Source organism: Bos grunniens, chromosome X, assembly GCF_055505025.1.
Source record: "Bos grunniens cultivar Pamir isolate PY7600 chromosome X, Bosgru_T2T1.0, whole genome shotgun sequence".
In the NCBI taxonomy this organism is placed as follows: domain Eukaryota; kingdom Metazoa; phylum Chordata; class Mammalia; order Artiodactyla; family Bovidae; genus Bos; species Bos grunniens.
The window spans coordinates 105,336,834-105,356,612 of record NC_141194.1 but is presented as its reverse complement, the minus strand read 5'-3'; the positions used below and the strand labels follow the sequence as shown (position 1 = coordinate 105,356,612).

The 19,779-nt window shown below is 42.9% G+C and overlaps 1 pseudogene; it reads left to right on the top strand.

Moving 5' to 3' along the window:
• Positions 1–18,498: 18,498 nt before the first annotated feature.
• LOC147341003 (synaptophysin-like protein 1 pseudogene) lies at positions 18,499–18,819 on the top strand (annotated as a pseudogene).
• Positions 18,820–19,779: the final 960 nt, after the last annotated feature.

Genomic DNA, 19,779 nt, shown 5'->3' with positions numbered 1-19,779 from the left:
ATAGAATGAGTTTCACAGAGAGTTTACCACCATGACAGGCGAATGCTTTTGAGTGAGTGTGACAGAGTGAATGTGTGATTGGGACAGAAATTTATAGGACAGAATGTCATGAGAAGAGACTAAGATGCAGAAACCAAGACAGAGGGAGTGTGCAGCAGAGTGTCAGAGATACATTCTAAGAGAGATAAGGTGTGAGAGAGAATATGTGTGATGGACAAAGCATTATAGAGTGATGCAGGAATATTATAGAAAGAGTGTATCTGACAGATAATCTGACTCAGTATGAGAAAGTAAATGTGAGAGACTGTGTGAAAGAAAATGGGTCTGTCACACATATCAGAGTGTGACAGGGAATGAACCTGACAGTGGGAGGCAGCAGCCTGGGCAAGTGGGTCAGTCCTTGGAGCCCATGTTTCCCCCAGGGCGGCCATGCCCAGGTATCCATCTGGGGGAGGTCAGCAAATTGACTTTGTTCAGCTGCCCAAGAAGCACTGATGTTAAAAAAGCTAGTGGATGTGATGAAATTCCAGCAGAACTTGGCAAATCCCTAAAGGAAGATGCCATCAAGGATTTGCATTCATTATGTCAGCAAATCTGGAAGACCACGGGACTGGAAAAGATCGATCCTCATCCCAATTGCCAAGAAGGGTAGTTAGTACCAAAGAATGTGTTAACCATCAGACAGTTGCACTCATCTCCCATGCTAGTAAGGTCATGCTTAAAATCTTGCATACTAGGCTTCAACATTGTGCAAACCAAGAAATTCCAGATGTCCAAGCTGGGTTTAGAAAAGGAAGAGGAACTGGACATCAAATTGCCAAAAATTGCTGGATTATATAGAAATCAAGTGAAGTTCAGAAAATCATCTCATACTGTTCCTCGACTAGGCTAAAGCCTTTGACTGTGTGGACAATGAAAAATTATGGAAAGCTCTTAGAGAGATGGAAATAGCAGACCATACTACTTGTCTCCTGAGAATCCTGGGTGCGGGTCAAAAGGAAACAACCCTATATAGAACAACTGATAGGTCAAGATTGAGAAAGGAGTATGACAGGGCTGTCTTCTGTCACCCTGTTTGTTTAATCTATATGCTGAACACATCTTGAGAAATCCCAGGCTGAATGAGTTACAAGCAAGGATCAAGATAGGTGGGAGAAACATCAACAACCTCAGATACATGGATGATACCACTCTAATGGCAGAAAGTGAAGAGGAACTAAAGAGCCTCTTGATGAGGGTGAAGGAGGAGTGTGAAAGAGCTGACTTAAGACTAAATATTTAAAAAACAAAGATCATGGCATCTGGCCCCATTACTGCATGGCAAATAGAAGGGGAAAATGTGGAAGTAGTGACAGATTTCCTCTTCTTGGGCTTCAAAATCACCATGGATGGTGAGTACAGCCATGAAATTACAGGATGATTGCTTCTTGGCAGGAAAGTGATGACAAAACTAGACAGGGTGTTGAAAAGCAGAGACATCACTCTGCAACAAAGATTCATAGAGTCAAGGCTATGGTCTTCCAAGTGATTACATATGGTTGTGAGAGTTGGGCTGTAAAGAAGTCAGAGCACCAAAGAATCTGTGCCTTCTAGTTGTGGTGCTGGAGAGGACTCTTGAAAGTCCCATGGACAGCAGGAAGATCAAACCAGTTAATTTTAAAGGAAATCAACCCTGAATATTCACTGGAAGGATGGATGCTGAATCAGAAGCTCCAATATTTTGGTCATTTATGGGAACAGTTGACTCACTGGAAAAGTCCCTGATACTGGGAAAGTTTGAGGGCATAGGAGAAGAGGGTGTCAGGGGATGAGATGGCTGGACGGCATCAGGAATGCAATGAACATGAACTTGGGCGAACTTCAGAAGATGGTGAGGGACAGGGAGGCCTGGCATGCTGCAATCCATGGGGTCACAAAGAGTCACACAGGACTGGGTGACTAAACAACAGCAAAAGCTGCCCAGGCCACGTTGTTTCCAATCAGATTCATCAGTAATAAAGCTGATATTTGGGTTGAAACACATGTCAAAGGGTATGTGTCAAAGGTTGCAGATGCTAAGCTGGACCTGTTTGAAAGGAGTGGGAGAGGACCGGCAGCAGGCGTGAGTGGATGGTGTCAGTGAACTCCTTGTAGAGGAAATGATTCAGGTGGTCCAATTTATAAAGCCACACACTTTCTTTTGGGCTTTCGAAAGACAGGTGGTGATAGTGGTAAAGAATCTGCCTGCCAAAGCAAGGGATGCAACAGACAGGTTCCATCCCTGGTGGTGAAGATCCCCTGGAGAAGGAAATGGGAAGTCACTCTAGTATTCTTGTCTGGAAAATTCCGTGGACAGAGGAGCCTTGTGGGCTATAGACTGTGGGTCACCAAGACTCAGACATGATTGTGCCCACACATAGATATACACGTATACTTTTAATCCAGAAGAAAGCAGAGGTTAGAGAAGTGGCTACAATTCAGGACAAAGCAAGATAAAACATGATGAGGACTTCCCTGGGGGTTCAGTGGACAGGAATCCACCTGTCAATGCAAGGGACACTGCTTCAATGCCTGGTCAGGGAAGATCCAACATGCCATGGAGCAACTGAGCCCATGCCCCACACCTACTGAGCCTGTGCTCTCGAGCCCATGTTCTGCAATATAAGAGAAGCCACCACAATGAGAAGCTGGTGCCCAGCAACTAGAGAGTAGCCCACATTCCCTACAACTAGAGAAAGCCTGTGCGCAGCAAGGAAGACCCAGCACATGCAAAAATAAATAAATAAAATCAACAGCAGGAGAAGAGAGCAGGCCAGCTTCTCTGACTAAAAAGCAGTGCAGAGATGGACTAGGGAACCTGTACAAAAGCCAAATGGGAAGTAAAGCCTCTTAGTCACTTACAGACAACTAACTGAGCTCTCTATCCCAGGTTCCCCTGTGGGTGCTACAAAGCGGGAGCCACGAACAGTCATTTTTACAGTTTTAGTTGTTGGTTTAGCAGATATTAATGGGGTTCACCATAATCCCTGGAGAAAATCATATTAAGGCAGAAGCAGATTCACATGGGTATGTAGAGTAGGTGTGGACACTCTGGTCAGACATGTGCGACGAAAGCCCAAAGAACGCACCGAGCAAGGGTCTAGCATGTTGACTTCTGCTGTCATCCATACACAAGTGGAAACTCATGAATTAAACAGACTCATCTGAGGGTCTGACTTTAGGGCAGAAGGAGAGTCAGTGGGGCATCTAGGTGGCTCTGACTCATGCCTCCACAGATGACACCATGAGGACACCCTCATAAACTCCCACTGAGGGGACTGGTCACAGTTTCCCAGGAGCAGAAATGCTGGAGTTCAGGGATGTGCAAGCTTCACTGGATCCTGCCTGGCTGCTCTCTGCTATGGCTGCACCCATCTCCACTCCTACCATATCCTGTGGCCTTTACGGGTTTCCTCTTCTATAACCAGCCTATTTGTATCCTTGCCAATTTCTACAAATTACAATTGCAGTTATCTTCTTGATGATCAGCAGGATATGAAAAATATCAGTATATTCTTGATATTAATCTGTCATGGACTGAAAACAATGCTTAGAAGTACTTCTCCACTCCATGCTCACAAGGATATTGTCTTAAATTTTCTATAGTAGCTATAACTCACGCAACATTTTTGCTGGACACCATTCTAGGTCTCCATGTAGGTTACAGGCTAGTCAGGAGAGACTGTCAAGAGATGAAAAAAAAATGAGGGATGACCAGATGGTGGAGGAGTAGGTGGACATGGAGTACATCTCTCTCCATGGATACATCAGGAATACACCTTCAGAATACGAAGTGCATGAAGAACACCAACTGAGAACAGACAGGAGTACCTGACCAGCAGTAAAGAGTATATATAGAACCACGCAAAACTCAGTTGGATGAAAGAGCTAGGGGGAAAAACAAGAGTGTTAGTAGGATTAGAACTGCTCTCAGTGGGTGGGGGAACTGATGCATGGGCCCGATCCCCACATCAGGGCAATTATCTGAGTCAGAGGAGAAACGTTTAATGCTGGGAGTGAAACACCTGATCTGTGGCAGCCTAAATGGAATGAGAATAAGACAGTCCTTGCTGCCACCATAGATAGCCTGGACAGGGACACACGTCCCCTGGAAGGCACAGCACAAAAAATAAATCTATAGGCCAATATCACTGATGAACATAGATGCAAAAATCCTCAACAAAATTTTAGCAAACAGATTTCAGCAACACATCAAAAAGCTCATAAACTATGATCAACTTGGGTTTATTCTAGGGTTGCAAGGATTCTTCAAAATATGCAAATCAATCAATGTGATACACAACATTAACAAATTGAAAGATAAAAACCATACAATGTTGTAAAGTAAATAAAATAAAATAAAAATTCAAAAAAGAAAACCAATATGATAATCTCAATAGATGTAGAAAAAGCCTTTGACAAAATTCAGCACCCATTTATGATGAAAATTCTTCAAAAAATGGGCATAGAATGAACCTACCATAACATAGTAAAGGCTATATATTATAAGCTTAAAGCAAACATTATTCTCAATGGTGAAAAACTGAAAGCATTCTCCCTAAGATGAGGAACAAGACAAGGATGTTCACTTTCACCAATATTATTCAACATAGTTTTGGAAGTCCTAGTGACAGCAATCAGAGAAGAAAAAGAAATAAAAGGAATTCATATTGGAAAAGAAGAAGTAAAGCTATCGCTGTTTGCTGATGATATGATACTGTACACAGAAAACCCTAAAGACAGTATCAGAAAATTACTAGAGCTAATCAGTGAATTTAGCAAAGTAGCAAGATACAAAATCAATACACAGAAATCACTTGCATTTCTATATACTAGCAATAGAAAATTAGAAAGAGAAATTAAAGAATCAATCTCATTCATCATTGAAACAGAAAGAAATACCTAGGAATAAACTTACCTAAGGAGACAAAAGAAGTGCACACAGAAAATTATAAGACACTAATGAAAGAAATCAAAGATGATAGAAACAGATGTTTCCTGGGTAGGAAGAATCCATATTGTGAAAATTGCTATACTACCAAACACAGTCTACAGATTCAATGCAATCCCTATCAAATTATGAATGACATTATTCACAGAACTAGAACAAAAAATTTCACAACTCATATGGAAACACAAAAGACCCCAAGTAGCCAAAGCAGTCTTGAGAAAGCAATGGAGTTGGTGGAATCAACCTTCCTGACTTCAGATTATACTACAAATATACAGTCATTAAGACAGTACGGTACTGGCACAAAAACAGAAATATAGACCAATGGAACAAAATAGAAAGCCAAGAAATAAGCCCGTGCACCTATGGGTACCTTATTTTTTGCAAGGGAGGTAAGAATATACAATGGGGCAAAGACAGCCTCTTCAATAAATGGTGCTGGGAAAACTTGATGGCTACATGTAAAAGGATGAAATTAGAACACTTCCTAACACCACACACAAAGATAAACTCAAAATGTATTAAAGACCTAAATGTAAGACCAGAAACTATAAAACTCTTAGAGGGAAACATAAGCAGAACACTCGATGACATACATCAAAGCAAGATCCACCTACTAGAGTAATGGAAATAAAAACAAAAGTAAACAAGTGGGACCTGATTAAACTTAAATGTTTTTGCACAGCAAAGGAAACACTAAGCAAGTTGAAAAGACACCCCTCAAAGTGGGAGAAAATAATAACAAATGAAACAACTGACAAAGGATTAATTTACAAAATATACAAGCAGCTCATACAACTCAATACCAAAAAAACAAACAACCCAATCAAAAAGTTGGAAAAAAGACCTTAACAGACATTTCTCCAAAGACATACAGGTGCCTAATAAACACATGAAAAGATGCTCAACATCACTCATTATTAGAGAAATGCAAATCAACACTACAGTGAGATATCACCTCACACCAGTCAGAACGGCCATCATCAAAAAGGCTACAGACAATAAATGCTGGAGAGAGTGTGGAGAAAAGGAAACACTCTCGCATTGTTGTAATTGATATAGCTACTATGGAAGACAGTATGGAGATTCTTTTAAAAACTAGGAATAAAACCACCATATGACCCGGCAATCCCACTCCTAGGCATATACCCTGAAGAAACCAAAATTGAAAAAGACTCATGTATCCCATCATTCATTACAACCATTTACAATAGCTAGAACATGGAAGGAACCTAGATGTCCATCAAATGGATAAAGAAATTGTGGTAAACATACATAATGGAATATTAGTCAGCAGTAAAAAGGAATGCCTTTGAGTCAGTTCTAATTCTAATTTGGATGAACCTAGAACCTATTATATAGAGTGAAGTAAGTCAGAAAGAGAAAGAGAAATATCATATTTTAACATATATATATATATGTGTGTGTGTGTGTGTGTGTGTGTGTATGTGTGTATATGGGATCTAAAAAAATGGTACTGAACAATTTATTTACAGGGCAGCAATTGAGAAACAGATAGAGATTAGAGTTTTGGACATGGGGAGAGGGGAGGAGAGGGTCAGATGTATGGAAAGAATAACACGGAAACGTATATAACCATGTGAAAAATAGATAGCCAATGGGAATTTGCTGTATGGCTCAGGAAACTCAAACAGGGGCTCTGTATTAACCTAGATGGGTGGGATGAGAAGGGAGATGGGAGGGAAGTTCAAAAGGGAGGGGATATATGTCTACCTATGGCTGATTCATGTAAGGGTTTGACAGAAAACAACAAAATTCTATAAAGCAATTATCCTTCAATAAAAAAAAATAAATTAAAAAATGTGAAAAAAAGAAACCAAAAAACAACTACACTGTGTAACCTATGGGAAGATGGTGAGAACTCTGGTAGGAAGTGCAACAAGAGAAAGGAGAGGGGGAACTTGGAGAAGTGGTTTTCCATTTTCAACTGGGTGGTTGGGGTCAGCTTTGTTTTGAAGCAGAGACTGAGTGAGGACTTGAGGGAGGTTTGGGAGCATGAGGAGAACACTGTGGCTGGAACAGAGTGGGTGAAGAGAAGAGCAGCAAGACGGGGGGCCGAGAGCTGACAGGGAGTGGATGTGGAGGCCTCAGGGGACATGCTGAGGGCTTGTGCTCACAGTGAAGTGGGAGGTGGTGGAGGGTCCTGTGCGTTGAATTGTGTCCCTCAGAAAAAAAATATAAAAGATTTTGAAGTCCCAACCCCTGGAGTCTTTGGACTGACTTGATTTGGAATTAGGGTTTTGCAGTTATAATTAGTTGAGGTCACACAGCATTACAGTGGACATAATCCAATGACTGTTACATTTATAAGAAAGCCATGTGAACACACACACAAAAAGGCTGTGTGAAGACAGAGGAAGAGTTGGAGTGAAGCATCTACAAGGCAGAGAAGGCCAGGCGCTGCAGGCCACCACCAGAAGCTATGAGAGAGGCCTGGAACTGACTCCCTCGGTGCCATCAGAAGGAATCAGCCCTGCCAACATCACAGTCTCAGACTCCTGGCCTCCTGAAATGTGAGAGAATAAATTGCTCTTGTCTGAAGGCGTCTCCTTTGTGGTACTTTATGATGGAAGCCCTAGGAAACTCATACAATTATCAACACAGTAGTGATATAATCTGACTGATATTTTTGATTCATGAAGTCCGGGTTCATATTATTTGTATTGTTTTACATACTTGATGATATTGATTTCATACATGAAAGACTTGCCTACTAAAAGGTCACAAAGTTCTCATCTGAGTCCTTTATTTTTTATCCTTTTAGCTTTTGCCTGTAGAGCTCTGAGCATTTGAACATAATCTTTGTGAATGTCTAAAGGTAAGTACACAAGGAAATGGAGGTTTGTTTTTCCACATACGGATATTCCACAACCATTTGTTCAACAAAAGACTATCCCACCTCCATTGAATTATCTAGACTCCTCTGCCGAATATCCACTAACCACATATATATGTCTGGAAATGCTTCTGGACTGTCAGTCCTGTCCCATGAATCTGCAGCTCCAGTACTGGACATGTAGAGTAAGTTATGAAATTAGGCTGTGTTAGTCTTTTCACTTTGTGCAGAGCCATAATTGTTTGGGCTATTGTCAGGCTTCTGTTCTCACATAAATTTCAGTATCAGCTCATCAGGGATTTCTCTGGTTGTCCAGTAGTTGAGACTCTACTTGCCAATGCAGGGGACACAGGTTCAACCCCTGCTCCAGGAAGAGCCCACAAGGTGCAAGGCGACTAAGCCTAAGCACCACAACCCCTGAGCCTGTGCTCTAGAGCCTGCCAGCTGCAACTACTGAAGCCAGAGCGCCTGGAGCCTGTGCTCTGCAACAAGAGAAGTCATTGCAATGATAAGCTTATCTGCTGCAACTAGAGCGTAGCCCCTACTCACCACAAATAGAAAAACCCCATGTGTGCAGCAGCAAAGACCCAGCCCAGCCAAAATTACATAAACAAACAAAAAATGAATATTTTTAAAAAAGAATCTGCCTCACAATGCAGGGGACATTGCTTTGATCTCTGGTCAGAGAACTAAGATCCTACGTGCAGTGGAGCAACTACTGAGACTGGGCATTGCGACTGGAGTGTCTGTGCACTGCAACAAAAGATCCTGTGTGACACAGTGAAGTTTTCACATTCCCCAAATAAGACTCGATGCAGTGAAATAAAGAAAGAAAATATTTGTTTAAGAAATCAGGTCATCAATTTCTACAAAAACATTTGCTGGCATTTTGATGGACTCTACAGATGAGTTTGGGGGATATTGAGCCCTAAACAGTATCAATTTTTCTCAGCAGACATGACTGAAGAACATGCATGTGATCTATCTCTGCATTTTTAGGTCTTCTTCATTTTCTCCCATGGCTTTCACACACAAATTTGTGACAAATTTTCTTAAATATATCCCAATGTTTCATAAAGGGCAAGGAGCCCTGTGTGTCTCAGTCCAACTAGGAAAAGTGGTACTGCAAATGGGAAGTTATGAAGCCAGAAAAGATGCAGGCTGGACCACGTAGGACTTTTTAGGCCACTGAAAGGCTGTGGCTTCATCTCTGACTGAGAGGGAGCCAGCTGGAGGGTTTGGAAAGAAGTAATTACAGGACCTGGCAAGTATTAAAGCAAACTAGCAGCTTCAGCAGTCCATGTATAGGGTGAAAGTAGCTGAATGATTCCAAGTTTGCTGACTAAATAAAGGAGAATCAGATGACAGTCGCATCCCCCTGGTGAACTGGCTTTACAATTCAGGGCCAGTTTGAGGAGCACTGTCTAGGAAGGGCAGTCCCCAGTGCCTCTTCTCAAGGTTTTGCCCTTTGCTCCAGCTATCCCTTGTAAACTCTTCTCTCCCGCTTTGGTGATTTACCCACAAAAACTCTCATTTGTCTCCTTTATACCATACGGTTGGTGGTTTCTTAGCTAAGAGCCAATTCCCTTAGCAAGAAAATTAAGTAATACACAAAACTGTGGTACCTCAATTCAATAATAGTGAATACTTTGCTATTGCAAGTGAAAAAAGGAACAAATCAACAACAACAGCAACAACAAAAACCATCTTGGTTTAAGCCAAAGGGAGAATTTCTGGGTCTGTGTAACTACAAGGTACAGAGGTAGTTTCTGTCTTCAGGCAAGGCTGGATCCAGCATTTGGTTCCCTGAGATCTGCCTTCTTGCCCCAGCTCCCCCTCTGTCCCTTGCCAGCTTGCCTCCCGCACAGCTCCCAAACTGTCACTGGTTGGATGATATCAACACAGCTGGAGGAAAGTAGTGCTCCAACTGGCCTGGTTTAGCCACCTGCCCACTCCTGGAATCAGAGGTGAAGTCAACTCTATCATAAACATATTGGGTGAGAGAAAAGGAAAGGGGTGACTTCCCAGGGTGACAGGAGGATACCAGAACCAAGAGAAGGAAAATGGGCGCCAGGTGATTAAATCCACTGATGTCCTCGATGGTGGTATACACTTTTCATCAAATTCAAAATCAATTTCTAATGTTATTTTTTTAAAGCGAGATAGGAAAGATTCTTCATTCATGGGAGCATGGGCCCTGCTGCAGACCCTCTTATCAGCTTCTGTCCCCTGACTCTGGGGGTCCACATCCACTTCTTGGGGAAGTCCTCTTCCCAACGTTCCCCCACAAATCTTTGCTGAATTAAAGTTTCCAAGTGTTTTTTTCAAGGGGGAAATGGAGCAGACCATTATTTTCCAAAGCAAAATCATTTCAAAAATCATGATTCTTTATGAAGATATTTAATCAATGTGGAAATCTAAATATTGATATTTTCCCCTAATGTCCAGTGATGACATTGGCAGTTAAGGGGTGCTCATTCTGGGAGGTTATACTCTGCACTGCCCCACATGTTCATATGGTTGGAATGTACTGAAAGACAGGAGTATGCCAGACCCAGAATTCTGCAATTTGCTTTCATCTCTTTCAGTACTAGTTCCCAGCTATCTGGTTTGCTCTCTGATTGTCATATGTTATTCCAGCAGGATGAACTCACCATGATTTTTACTCAACATTTCCCCCTGTATTTACATTCTACCAATTTTTCACAATGACAAACAATGCATTAAATAATACTGTGGCCGATTTTGCCTTGCTCATATATACAAGAATTTTCTTATGATACATTAACAAAAGAAGGTCAAAGGATATGTGCATCTTAAAATGTAATAGCAAGTGCCAATCAAATGTCCAGATAGATTTTACTACCACTCTGATACTGTATAAGGGTCCTTGTTTTGGCTTCCAGTGGCTTCCTGGTGATCCAGTGGTATAGAGTCTGCCTGCCAATTGAGGGCACATAGGTTCAGTCCCCAGGCCAGGAAGATCCCACATGCCCAGGGTAACTAAGCTCTTGTGCCACAACTACTGAGCTCACCACGATCTAGAGTGTGTGTTCCTCGACAAGAGAAGCCTCTGTAATGAGAAACCTGAGAACAGCAATTAGAGAGTAGCCCCCTTTGGCTCCAAGTACAGAAAACCTGCACACAGTTAACAACACGTTGCACAGCCAAAAATAAAGAATCTTCATAAATAAAACTTTTAAAGAGTCCCTGTTTCCAGCTATAGCCTTCTCAGACATTGAAGATTTCAGTTACTTACGTTCATCCTACATTAAGATATGCTCTGTTCCTACAGAGCACATCTTAAAAAGTAAGACCAAAAGGATCAAACTGTTTCCAAGCAACTTAACAGGATTCGAGAATAAAGCTCAAGAATAAGTTTAGGAATAGAAAAATATCAAGCATGGAAGGGAAATTTGATATTGCTTCGCATCCAATCTAAAATTACCAGGAGGCAAAGAAGCAGGAAAGTCTTATCCATTAGGACAGAAATCAGTGTGTTGTTGTTCAGTCACTCAGTCATGTCTAACTCTTTGGGACCACATGGACTACAGCCCTCCAGGCCCTCCTGTCCTTCACCATCTCCCAGAACTTGCTTAAACTCATGTCCATTCAGTCATGATACCATCCAACCATCTCATCGTCTGTTGTTCCCTTCTCCTCCGGCCTTCAATCTTTCCCAGCATCAGTGTCTTTGCCAATGAGTTGGCTCTTCATATCAGGTGGCTAAAGAGTTGGATATTTCATCTTAACAGAAATCAGTTAAAATGCATAAACTGGAAAGGAAGAAATAAATGTGCATTTATTTACAGACAAAATGATTTTCTTAAGTAGGAAGTTCAATGGGATCTACAAAAGAGCTATTACAATTAATTAGTGAGTTTATCAAGGTTTCAGGATACAAGGATACTCTTGAGAGTGCCTTGGACTGCAAGGAGATCAAAGCAGTCAATCCCAAAGGAAATTAGTCCTGAATATTCATTGGAAGGACTGATACTGAAGCAGAAGCTTCAACACTTTGGCCAGCATATGCAAAAAAGCTGACTCATTAGAAAAGACCATGATGCTGAAAAAGATTGAAGGCAAAAGGAGAAGGGGACCATAGAAGATGAGATGGTTAGATAGCACCAGCAACTCAGTGGACATGAATTTGAGCAAATTCCAGGAGACAGTGGGTCTCAGAGCCTGGTGTGCTACAGTCCATGGGGTTGCAAAGAGTCGACTGGACACAACTTAAGAGACTGAAAAACAACAACATTCTGGTATTTTATGTATAAATGTAACTATAAAACTGAGAAAATATTCCAAAATCAATACTGAATGGCAGTACACAACTTTCTTATTCTCCCACTTCTTTGTCTTTTAATTCACTCCTGATCATTTACTGTCTGTAGTGAGTTCCAGGCACACAATGAATATGAAAGAATCAGAGAAGTATTGTGCTCAAACACATAATAATATATATAAACTGATACACGCAGAGACCATGGAAATGTCCTGCTGATGGTATAAATCAAGAACCATGCCAGAAATCCAGGAGGAAGAATACCTCTCCTTGGGGATGCTGGGAAGGTTGCAGTAGAGGTGATGTTTGAGTCTTTTATTAAAATTTTCTGTTTATTTATTTTACTTTACAATATTGTATTGGTTTTGCCATACATTGACTTGAATCTGCCATGGGTGTACATGTGTTCCCCATCCTGAACCCCCCTCCCACCTCCCTCCCCATCCCATCCCTCTGGGTCATCCCAGTGCACCAGCCCCAAGAACCCTGTATCATGCTTCAAACCTGGACTGGTGATTCGTTTCACATATGATAATTTACATATTTCAAAGCCCTTCTCCCATATCATACCACCCTCGCCCTCTCCCACAGAGTCCAAAAGACTGTTCAATACATCTGTGTCTCTTTTGCTGTCTTGCATACAGGATTATAGTTACCAACTTTCTAAATGACATATATATGCATTAGTATATTGTATTGATATTTTTCTTTCTGGCTTACTTCACTCTGTATAATAGGCTCCAGTTTCAACCACTTCATTAGAACTGATTCAAATGTATTCTTTTTAATGGTTGAGTAATATTCCATTGTGTATATATACCACAGCTTTCTCATCCATTCATCTGCTGATGGAGATCTAGGTTGATTCCATGTCCTGGCTATTATAAACAGTGCTGCGATGGACATTGGGATACACATGTCTCTTTCACAGAAGGAAAGAAATCTTAAAAATTAGGGCAGAAAAAAATGCAAAAGAAACAAAAGAGACCATAGCAAAAATCAACAAAACCAAAAGCTGGTTCTTTTAAAAGTTAAATAAAATTGACAAACCATTAGCCAGACTCATCAAGAAACAAAGGGAGAAAAATAAAATCAACAAAATTAGAAATGAAAATGGAGAGATCACAGCAGACAACACAGAAATACAAAGAATCATAAGAGACTATTATCAGCAACTATATGCAAATAAAATGGACAACGTGGAAGAAATGGACAATTCTTAGAAAAGCACAACTTTCCAAACTTGAACCAGGAAGAAATAGAAAATCTTAACAGACCCATCACAAACATGGAAATTGAAACTGTAATCAGAAATCTTCCAACAAACAAAAGCCCAGGACCAGATGGCTTCACAGCTGAATTCTACCAAAAATTTAGAGAAGAGCTAACACACCTATCCTACTCAAACTCTTCCAGAAAATTGCAGAGGAAGGTAAACTTCCAAACTCATTCTATGAGGCCACCATCACCCTAATAACAAAATCTGACAAACATTCCACAAAAAAAGAGAACTACAGGCCACTATCACTGATGAACATAGATGCAAAAATCCTTAACAAAATTCTAGAAATCAGAATCCAACAACATATTAAAAAGATCATACATCATGACTGAGTGTGCTTTATTCCAGGGATGCAAGGATTCTTCAATATCTGCAAATTAATCAATGTAATACACCATATTAACAAATTGAAACATAAAAATCATATGATTATCTCAATAGATGCAGAGAAAGCCTTTGACAAAATTCAACATCCATTTATGATAAAAACCCTCCAGAAAGCAGGAATAGAAGGAACATACCTCAACATAATAAAAGCTATATATGACAAACCCACAGCAAACATTATCCTCAATGGTGAAAAATTGAAAGCATTTCCCCTAAAGTCAGGAACAAGACAAGGTGGCCACTCTCACCACTACTATTCAACATAGTTTTGGAAGTTTTGGCCATAGCAATCAGAGCAGGAAAAGAAATAAAAGGAATTCAGATTGAAATAGAAGTCTCACTGTTTGCAGATGACATGATCCTCTACATAGAAAACCCTAAAGACTCTACCAGAAAATTACCAGAGCTAATCAACAAATACAGTAAAGTTGCAGGATATAAAATTAACACAGAGAAATCTCTTTCATTCCTATACACTAACAATGAGAAATCATTGCTACCCAAAGCAATCTATAGATTCAATGCAATCCCTATCAAGCTACCAATGGTATTTTTCAGAGAACTAGAAAAAAATAATTTCACAATTTGTATGGAAATACAAGAAACCTCGGATAGCCAAAGGTACCTGGAGAAAGAAGAATGGAACTGGAGGAATCAACCTGCCTGACTTCAGTCTCTACTATAAAGCCACAGTCATCAAGACAGTATGGTACTGGCACAAAGACAGAAATATAGATCAATGGAACAAAATAGAAAGCCCAGAGATAAATCCACGCACATATGGACACCTTATCTTTGACATAGGAAGCAAGAATATACAATGGATTAAAGACAATCTCTTTAACAAGTGGTGCTGGGAAAACTGGTCAACCACTTGTAAAAGAATGAAACTAGAGCACTTTCTAACACCATACACAAAAATAAACTCAAAATGGATTAAAGATCTAAATGTAAGACCAGAAACTATTAAACTCCTAGAGGAAAACATAGGCAAAACACTCTCCAACATAAACCATAGCAGGATCTTCTATGACCCACCTCTCAGAATATCAGGAATAAAAGCAAAAATAAACAAATGGGACCTAGTTAAAATTAAAAGCTTCTGCACAACAAAGGAAACTATTCTCCCACTTCTTACACTGTCTTCACTTATGTTGTACTCCTTGAATACCTGGATCACAAAACCTCTCCTCCTACTGAAAGATAAATGCAGTATGAGGAAGTGCAGAAGATAAAAGTAAAGTCAGAGACAGCTCAGTTTTACTTTCTGCAGTTAACAATCACCAAACAAACTATGTGGACACTGAGCCCCCAAGCAACACCACAGGCACAAGATGAAGCCCAGTGAAACTACTGCAGAAAGCAATGCCCTGGGGAAGGACACTTGAAGCTAGGTTTAAGGCCCTTTTCCGTTCTGAGGCTTAGCAAAAAGCGGGAGGGGGGGGGCACAAAGTGCTGCAAGGTCCACATCACCAGGGAAAGCTGGTCCAGACAGAAGGCAATGGATGTCTGGAGGAGGCTATGGTCTTCAGCAGGCAATTGGCTAAAAGGGAGGTAAAATGAAATTCAAGTCTCCGTGGAGGAAAAGAGAAGCATGTCCTCCCTCTGTCCCCGCACACCGATAAGCCCAGAGCACCACACTTCTCCTTTAGGCTTAACCCGCCATTTGTCTCCTCCTGGGCCGAGACTGGCCTTGGCCACCACTCACCACGCCCTCCCAGGCCCTGGCCCCCTTTAGAACTGACAGAACCAACATGTGGCCATTAACACTGAGCTCCTTCTGAACTGGTGCTCTCAGTGGAGTACTTTGAGACAGGAAGTTGCAGGCGATCTTTGCCTGAGCGAGCGATGCAAAAGGCACAGTGAGGCTGCTGGTGGAGATACGGTTAAGGCACTATCCACACTAGTCATTTTGCCTGTACTTCAGGCTCCTTGCTTGCGGAGAACCGCCTTCTCCCATAAGGCCGCCGTCAGACACCCTGGATATCACCGCCTGACCCTCTGGATCCCTTCAGGTTGCTTTTCTTCACCATCATCCCTAGGCAGCCAGACCACCCCTGACCCATACCATCCAGGCCCCCAGAGTACCCTCCTCCTACACTTTAGGCCCTGCCACCCACAGCCCCCCAAACCACCCCTAGCCCACACCCCGACCCCCAAGGCTGCCCAGCCAACCGGGGCTCCTGGAATAGGATACAACTGGAGAGGTCGGTTACTCAGAACTCTGGCTTCGGGTCCAGCATCTCCACCAGGCCCAGGAGCGTGGGGTGCCCCCAGGATCTGCCAGAGCCACCAGGGACTTCAGGACTGACAGCGTCACCAGGGCCATCTCAGCCACCAGTACCACCTGGCATGCTGTGGTTGTCACGTGCTGTGCCCCTGAAAAGGCCATGGCAACTGCATCTTCATCAGCTGCCCTCGTGGCTCCTTCACTGTGTGCCTCGAACCCTCCCTACAGAGCCCAGCCCTGTAGTACTAGCAAGGCAACTCAGCATCAGCAGAGCGCCTGCGCAAATTAATCTTGGTCTTACCTCACGATTGGTTCCCACTGACAATGGGCGTCCCCTGCTGAAGCTTCACGTGTTCACATGCCGTGTCGCCCCAATGTGCGTGCAGAGACACATCCACGTTGTCTGTGCCCTCTAAGTCAGCCTTTCCTAAGGTCCGGAAACCTGATAAATGGCTTAGCTGTCGTGAGGCCTCTGGGTGGCGCTACACCCTTAGTGTGGGAGCAGCTCCTCAGTGCGCATGCCCAAACAGACCCTGCCCCACTCCTCAGTGCACACGACTATTTCCGGTCTGAGCCTGCAAACCCCAAGTGAACCCCGGTCCTTGTGCACCTCCAAGACTGCGCTGTTGCCAACCTGGCCATGCTCACGGGTGAGCATCCTGCTGAGTTCAGGTCCTTGTCATTGACTTCTGGAGGGGAGTCAGGCACCCCTTGGTCAGGGCCAGTGTGTCCATCTGGTGTCCCACACGTAGCTCATGTGTGTGTATGTGCTTCTATGTGCATGAGTGCATGGACAGGTACATGCACATGGGTGTGTGAGATGTGTGTCCGTGTGTCTGCCCAAGAGAGAGTGCCCATGCACAGGTGCCAGTGCATAGGCGTGTGCCTGTGTGTGTGTGAGACAGCATGTACACAGGTGCATGCACATAGGGGGTGTGCATGTGTATGTGGAGGTGCATGCGCATAGGCATGTGCATGTGTGTGCAGGTGCTTTCACATGGTCATGGGCATGTGTTTGAAAGAGAAAGCAAGCACATGCTCAGGTGTTGCACATTGGTGTGTCTGTGTGTGTGTGTTAGAGTTTGTCATCAGGTGCATAAACATGTGTGTGTGCACGAGAGAGAGTGCATGGTTCAGGTGCATGCATGTGGGCATGTGTGTATGTGTGCGTGGGCACATATGCAGGGCCCCACCCTGGACGCATGAGGCCAGGGATTCAGAGCGGGCTATGCCTGCTCACCTGGGGAGGGAAGCGGGGACTGCTGTTGGACTCATTGGGGATGTCATGGGGATGTCATGGGGCTCTGGGCACACAGACCACAAGGGACTCTAGACTGTGGGCTTCCTACAGCCCCCCAGAAGCACGGGAGGGACTGGCTGGACCCAAGGGCTGCAGGAGGGGCAGTGACCCCCGGGACATCCCCAGTCTCTTGGCCCTCTGCTGACACAGCCTTCGTGGGTTCACCCTCCCCAGGAACAAAGTCGTGGGGCTCTCTGGGGGCCTGGAGGAGTCAAGTCAATAGGAAAGGTACAGCTGAGGGTGACAGCAGGACTGGAGTAAGTGTTTATCTCTTTCCCTATAACCCTCCGCCCACAAGTCAGCAGGGTCAGCTGATTCATTACAGTGGGGATCTTGGGCTGCCTACCTGGCCTGCTCATGCTGGCCCCCACCCTGCCCTCTGGGATGGGCACCACTGCTGCAGGGACCTGAGGTGGGCACCCGCCTGGGTGTGGCTCCTACATGAGAGCTTCAGGCTGATGCCTTTTCCACATCTCAAATCCTCCATGTGGCAGGTTCACTGAACCCTGCGTGTCTGTCATGTCCAGTCCCGAGATGGCTGAGGGGGCCCTTGAAAGGCTCCCCTCACACTCTGACATGGGCTGGACAAGTGGGGCTGGATGAGGGCCGGGGTCCAGTGGGGACACCCTTACTGTGCTAAAAGCCGCTGCAAACATAGCAATAAAGATGTCATTTCCAGCCTGGCTGGGGAGCTCTGTGTGGTTGGTCCCCCTCTGCCACCCCGCTGTCCTAAGATGCTTTCCCTCCTTCCCTCAGAGGATCTCCTCCTTCCAGCTCAAACTCAACCCACTCAAGGAGCCTCTCAACTTCATCAAAGTACTCAAATGGAATGCTTCTATCTTTGCCTTTGCTACCTGCGGAGGTTGTAAGGGCAAAACAGAAATTCAAGGGTCTTATGCCTGAAGACTAGAGACGAGAACGACTCTAGACTCTCTAGAGTCTCTTTCTGAGACTAGAACGATTCCAGCTACTTTTGGTTATCCATTCACCTTGGATGAAGCATTGTTTCAGACGCCTCAAGGTGTAAATGTCTGTAATGTCGATTGGTAAAATTATGTCCTTATTGGAGATTACTCTTTCGCATAGTTCTGTGTTACTTTTGCAGTCTTTGTCTTCCTGTACTGCATTGCTGCTCTTCTGCTCTATGTTGGTTAAACAAACCTGCATCATGATAGTTGAAAGCTTTCCATGACTGACTTTGTAATTACTATTGTTGCCACTTTTTGTGGTTGGTGTGCACTTCAACTTGGGTTAAAGATCTTAAAGATACTAAAATAGCTACCAGTCACTATATTGTCCAGGAACTTAAGCCTTGTAATCTTCAAGAAGTGTTGTGTCATTTTGTCTGTGACTAATATGGGATGCCTAAATGTATCTGTGATCTTTGGCTTTCTGAATATGCTACTTTGGGGAGGAAATGCATGGTTTGTGTACAAGGAGACCAGCTTTCACAGTCCACCAAATAATTCTACTTCTCAAGGAGGTATTCCTCCTCCAACTGGAATATAATTGAAGGGAGAAGTCCAATCTATGAAATAAGTGTCTATACCATGACCTGTTGTCAACATCTTAAGAAGCACTTTTTGTTTCTAAAAAAAGTAATGGTTTTTTCAATAAATTGATGGGTTTAAAATTTTTCTGCTTTGTTACATAAAACTTGTGCCTTTCCTACAAATTCAAGATGTAAACATATTCTCACATGTGAATTTTAAAATTCAGGGACCTATTATGAGATGATATACATTTTTAAATGAACAGTAAATTCTTCACTACATTGTTTTCCCTCCAAAGTGTTTACACCTTAAGCCTTAATGTATATCTTCACTCAGAAAACAGTTTTATTGTCATATCATAATAGTAAGAAAATCTCTATTGGAACATACACTCAGTTCAGTCTCTCAGTCATGTCTGACTCTTTGCAACCCCATGGACTGCAACATGCCAGGCCTCCCTGTCCATCACCAACTCTGGGAGTTTACTCAAACTCATGTCCATTGAGTCGGGGATTCCATCCGACCATCTCATCCTCTGTCGACCTCTTGTCCTCCCACCTTCAATCTTTCCCAGCGTCAGGGTCTTTTCCAGTGAGTCAGTTCTTCACATCAGGTGGCCAAAGTATTGGAATTTCAGCTTCAACATCAGTCCTTCCAATGAATATTCAGGACTGATATTCTTTAGGATGGACTAGTTGGATCTCTTTGCAGTCCAAGGGATTCTCAAGAGTCTTCTCCAACACCACAGTTCAAAAGCATCAGTTCTTCGGTGTTCAGCTTTGTTTATAGTCCAACTCTCACATCCATACACAACTACTGGAAAAACCGTAGCCTTGACTAAACAGACCTTTGTTGGCAAAGTAATGTCTCTGCTTTTTAATGTGTTATCTAGGTTGGTCATAGCTTTTCTTCCAAGGAGCAAGAGTCTTTGAATTTCATGGCTGCAGTCACCATCTGCAGTGATTTTGGAGCCCAA